The sequence below is a fragment of the Sarcophilus harrisii genome, chromosome 3 (assembly GCF_902635505.1).
Source record: "Sarcophilus harrisii chromosome 3, mSarHar1.11, whole genome shotgun sequence".
Lineage (NCBI taxonomy): Eukaryota > Metazoa > Chordata > Mammalia > Dasyuromorphia > Dasyuridae > Sarcophilus > Sarcophilus harrisii.
In genome coordinates this window covers 124,819,542-124,825,756 of record NC_045428.1, presented here as the reverse complement: position 1 = coordinate 124,825,756, position 6,215 = coordinate 124,819,542, and the positions used below count along the sequence as shown (strand labels likewise).

The 6,215-nt window shown below is 33.6% G+C and overlaps 1 pseudogene; it reads right to left on the bottom strand.

Moving 5' to 3' along the window:
• Nucleotides 1–1,056: 1,056 nt before the first annotated feature.
• Nucleotides 1,057–3,844, bottom strand: LOC100914821 (annotated as a pseudogene).
• Between the last annotated feature and the right edge of the window lie 2,371 nt (nucleotides 3,845–6,215).

Below are 6,215 nucleotides of genomic sequence, written 5' to 3'. Positions count from 1 at the left end.
ATCATATGATAATCTAAATAAATGTAGACAAAGATTTTGCAAAATCCTATTAAAAGCACTAGAGGGCATAGAAGCTTTTCTTAAAATAATAAGTAATATCTATCTAAAAGCATCAACAAGAATTATTTACAATGGAGAGATGTTGGACACATTCCCAATAAGATTGGGGTGAAACAAGGATGCCCATCATCACTACTATTATTCAACATTGTACTAGAAATATTAACTTTAATAATAAAAAGAATTAGAATAAACAATGAGGAAATAAAACTATCACTTTTGCAGATGATATGGTTACATACTTAGAGAATCCTATAAAATTATCCTAAAACCTACTGAAAACAATTCACAGCATTAGCAAAGTTACGGAATGTAAAATAAACCCACTTAAGTCATCAGCATTTCTAAATATTACCCACAAAGCCTATCAGCAAGGGATAGAAAGAGAAATTCCATTAAAAATTACTTTAGAATAAATACAATATTTGGGGGTTTACCTATCAAGGCAAACCCAAGAACTATATGAACACAATTATAAAACACTTTTTTAGACAAAGTCAGAGCTCAACTATTTGAAAAATTAATTTTTCATGGCCAGGCTGAGCTAATATAATAAAAATGACAATTCTGTTTAAATTGTTCTACTTGTTTAGTGATATACTAATCATACTGCCAAGACATTATTTTAAAGAACTATAAAATAACAATTAAAAAATTCATCTGGAAGAATAAAAGTTCAAGAATATTAAGGGACTTAATAAAAAGAATACAAAAGATGATGGCTTAGCAGTACCAAATCCAAAAATATATTATAAAGCAACTGTCATCAAAACCATTTGGTACTGGCTAAGTAGTGTGGGTCAATGGAGTAGATAAAATATACAAGACACAATAAATAAGGTCTATAGCAATCTAATATTTGGTAAATTCCCACACTTCAGCTGTTCAGCTATTCAGAATAAGAACTCACCATTTGGCAAAAATTGCTGGGAAAACTGGAAAATATGTTGGAAATTCAGCTTAGACCGACATCTCATATCCCATACCAAAATAAGGTCAAAATGCATACATGATGCTAAGGTTTTCGTTGAGATTAAAGATAAACAATGACAACAGTTCCCAAAAAGCAAAGCTGAAGCCAGGGTAAAGTAGCTCTCCCCCCAGTCTCTTCAATCCCCTTTTGGTGGCACTGGGGTGGCTTTGAAAAGGTAAAAAAAGACTATCATTCATCAGAAAAATGAAGAAGAGGAAGTGAATGAGAATGGTGCTGATATACAGATGGCATGGGCATCCAAGACCAAGAAGAAGGGGGGCAAGTCCTATAGCTCAAGGAAAGCCAGTCCCTGCATCAGAACCATCACTACATAGCATTTCCCCATATGAAGCAAGTGAGGCTGTTTCCAAAGACACCAGCCCATATCAGATTAACCAAGCCCATGGCAACATTGGCCATCATATTGTAGCTGTAGTCCAAGTGGACCAGGCTCAGTTAGGAGATTTGGACTGCTACCAATAGCAGCAGCAATTTCTCCCCCATGCCCCAGGCCCTGGTAACAGCCGAGCTTTGTAGCCCCAGGGTCCTCACACAATACAGATAGATCAAAACAGAATCACTGTGGAGACTCAGAAATAAGCCATTTTCTTAGTGAAGACTCATGTCCCTTATGTGAAAGACAGGACCATAACCAGACATCAAGAGAGATTCAGACATAGGCCATAGATGTGGTACATAGAGGAGGAAGCAGAGATCTGATACCAGATGAGCATGACCAAGTTGGCTACATCATTGAGGAAGAAGAACATGGTTGAGGCTGGTTCTTGGAACAAAAGTAACCAAGAAAATGGCCACTTGACATGAAAATGGGAAATGTTGCAACTTTCCTGAAGATAGAAGCTTATGGTCTCCTCCATGCATACATATTTACAATCATGCTTGCAGGTACAGCCAGGAAAAAAAAAAAAAAAAAACCTCTTGTGGATTGACTGGTAGAAATGAAAGTGTTGCAGCCCAAACCAGAGAATGCAGTCCCAGGATACAGGTTTCCAGACATCCTGGGAAGTGTCCCCCAGTGTTGCAGCAAAACCAGCAGGGGCAGCAAGGTATGGCCATCCCAGTACCCTGGACCTGTGGCCAACTTCCTCGCTTTTTCTTCTGGTTTTGCTAGAATGACAATGTGATTTCTAAGAGCCTTTCTATCCCATAATGTTTTGAATCCAATTTGGCAGAAAAAAAAAAAGTCATTGAGAATTAGTATATTAGCCTAAAATATCCTTTTCTTTCTTCCTACTTCCACTTAAATGCTGTTGCATTCTTTTGAGATATTATACTCAATTAAAATAACTTTCCTTATAACATTGTTTTTAACCATTATTGATTAAGCTAGTTCTTCTCCTTTTTCACTTCCCATTACCACCTACCTATTTTCTGCATGTCACAAATGCTAACTTTATTTCTTTTACTGACTGGGCACTGCATAAAAATTATAAATTAGTAAATTCTGACTCAAAGGAGTTTTATTATATATCTATTCCTATATGCTCCCTGCTAGTCACTGCCAAATGCTTACTGTTATCTCTTACTTTCACAGTATCTCTCAGATGCCTTCAGTGTTTATTTTGACAGTTACAAATAAGCTTTACCTGACAAAAATGTTTCAGCAGTTTTAAGTTGCTTCATTAAATCTAGTAGTCTAAAACCTGACTTTTTTATGCTATGAACTTTCTGGAATGAAACATTCCAAACATTCTAGTAGTAGTCTAAACTTTTTGGAATGAACATTCCAAAACTAATTATTAAAATCAGCTGTTTATATTGGTGGTTGATAGGAAAAAATACTTTTTTATCTTTTAAAATATTTTTATGGTCTTCTGATCTTTTTGAGTTCTCTTCTCATGCTCACTTTAATCCCATCCAAAAGAAGAAGAAAAAAAAAAAAAAAGAAATGTTTCTATTGATTAACATTTAAAAGACTATGGACAGCAAGTTCATTATATCTCTGCCAGAGAATGTATTAACAGCTTATATAAAAAAGCTATGACTTTTTGTCCCAGGATTTACTGAATCAAAAGAAATTTTGGAAAAGGTAAGCCAGATGCTCTAATTCAGTTGCTTATATGTTGGCATGTTTCCTTTCCTTAGGTCTCTAGTTTGAATGCTGGATTCCTGCCTGGTTTGTTTATGATCTGGAACTTCTGAAAAACAAAATAAAAATAACTTGGTCTTTCTAGACAATACATAATAGAAGAAAACCTGATAAACTTAATAAAACCACTTTGAGTACAAAAGATAAATGAAGAAATGATAAGAACTATTATTAATAAATTCAAATAGACCAGATGAACAATATTTTAATATTCAAAAAACTCAATGCAGTTATTTAAAAGCATTTTCAGTTAAAAATTAAAGAAAAATATGAGATAAGAAGGCATGTCATTTTTAAAAGAGAAATCTTTAAAACAATTTGTTATCTTGACATAATAAAAATTCCATAAAATGTTATTGAAATAATAGCTTGTGTGTGTGTGTGTGTGTGTGTAAAAAGGAAGCAAAAATCACTAAAATCCATCATAGCAAATCCCTAATAGATTGCAGCAGAGTAATCTTATTTTTTTAAAGAAAATAACTAAGCTGAAATATTGATTAAATTTTAGGAAAAAAAAATTAGTAATTATGGCATTAATCAAAGCATTTACCTATCCTCTCCCACTATGACTGTATATAAATTGGAGCAAAATGGGTTTAATGACAATAAAATTAGAAGGATTGAATTTACTTGAATGATGATTCACCAAATGTACTCACTAATGGATCAATGACATTTTTGAGAAGTCCTTGTAAGAGCATGTCAGTAATCCATTTCCAAGTAACTTCACCCAGAATTAATTCAAAAATCCTATTAATAATTTGAATGAATCTATAAAAACAATTATTTATCAATTTTATAATGTAAACACAAAGAATTAAAAGAAAAAATCTAATATGAGAGCTTTCTAGAATTTATGAAAGTATCAAGTAAATTCATTATAGTCAATAGACAATGGACCTCTAGTAAAGCCTCTTGAATACTCATTGTATCCTTCCAAGAAACCAGAAGATCATAATAAAAGCCTCTTCAGTATTGATGTTCAGTCATTTCAGCCATATTCAACTCTTTGGAACTCCATTTTGGAGATTTTTTTGCTAAGATACTATAGTGGTTTCCCATTTCTTTCTTCAAATAATTTTATAGATAAGGAACTGTGGCCAACAGGTTTATTCTTTGTACAGGGACACAGAGTTATTGAGTGTCTGTGATCAGATTTAAACTCAAGAAAATGTATCTTCCTGACTCTAACCATGGCCTCCTAGCTGTTCATCATACTGGTAGGTAATCTTGTTTCCTTTTGAAGTTCCATTATTATAAATTCAACATACTCCATAGTACATTTCAGAGGGTTCCTTTACAAGAATAGTTTTGCTGTTTATTTCTTCTTGTAATTGGTATAAAATCTTCTCTAGGAATTTGCTTGCTCTACCACTTGGTGTGTACACATTTAGTAATGGTACTACTTCATTATTTACAGTATCCTTTAAAAATTGTACTTTCCTTCATCTCATTTAATAAGACCTATTTTTATGTTTGCTTTATTTGAAATCAGCCTTGTTTCCCCTGCTTTTTTTTACATCACCTGAAACATAATAAATTTTGTTCTAGCCTTTTTCCTTTGCTCTGTATATATCTATCTGTGTCAAATGTATTTCTCATAAAAAGCATATTGTAGGATTCCATTTTTTAATCCACTCTGCTTTTTGTTTATGTTTTATGGGATAATTCATGTCATTCACATTGATAGTTATGATTACCAGCTCTAAATTCCCTTCATCCTAATTCCTCTTCTATATATATATTTTTGTTCTTTCTTTACACCCTATCTTTAGTCATGTGTTTTTAAATACCCACCCCACCCACTACCTTTATCTCCTATCACTCTTAGAAGAATTTTTGTTTTTTTAACCCCACCCACCCACTACATTATCTTCCATCAGTCCTTGCCCTTTCTCTTGCCTTTTCACCCAGTTTCTGTCCCTCCTCCTTTTTCTTTTCCTATTTCTCCTCTTAATTCTGTATAAGTTTAGAAGAATTTCTATACCCAACTCAGTGATTAAATTATTTCCTCTTAAAGCCAAAATTGATAAGGTCAAGTTTCAGACAATGCTCTTCTCCTCCCTTCTTTCCCTTGATTGTAAAAGGTCTTTGCACCTCTTCATGTGAACTAATTTTTTCCATTATACCTCCCTTTTTCTCTTTCTCCAGTACAGACCTTTTCCCACCCCTTAATGTCTTTTTCTTTGATATTATTCCTTCAGAGTCCATTCAGAACCATACTCTTCAGTCCATGTGATACCCCATCTCTGTCTGCCCCAGTAAAAGTACAGATATTGGTTTCCTATCTAGGGATGTAAACAGTTTAACCTTTAAATACATATTTTTCCCTGTTTACCTTTTTAAGGTTCTCTTAAGTCCTGTGTATGTAGATTTTTTTCGTTTAGATTTTTCTGTAATTCTTCTGAATTTTTTTTGTTGTTGTTGTTGCTATTGTTGTTTTTTAAGTAGAAATGATTGAAAGTGTCTTATCCAACTGAAGCTCCATCTCCTCCCTGAAAAGCTGATGCTGAGTTTCATTGGGTAGGTAATGTCAGGTCTATTACCAATTGGAATATTAAATTATCGGCTCTCAGATCCTTCATTGTAGAGGCTGCCAGATGCTAGTTAATCTTGATTGTTGCTCCTTGATATTCGATTTGTTTTTGTCTGGCAGTTTGCAGTAATTTTTCCTTGAGACTGTGCTTTTGTAGTTTTGCAAAAATGTTCCTTGATATTTTCCTTTGTTGTGCCACAGTTCCCTTTTAATGTCCTGAGCTAGTTTCTCCAATTGTCCTATTTAGTTACTCTGCCTCAGATAATAACCTTTCCCTCTTACTGTTTGATGAGATAAAGGTTTTATATCTTTAGGCTATAATCATTCCTTCTTAATGTTTGACAGGATAAAGGTCTATCCATTTTAGACATCATTAGAATATCAGTAACCTCTCCAGTACCTCCCTCTATTGTGTAGGTGCCTCCCCCCATTAGGTTATCCCCATCCAGGTACCTCCCCTATTATGTCATTGTTCTTATTATCCTATAAAAATCTTGCTGTTCAAAATAACTATTTGGACATGTATACTTATATTG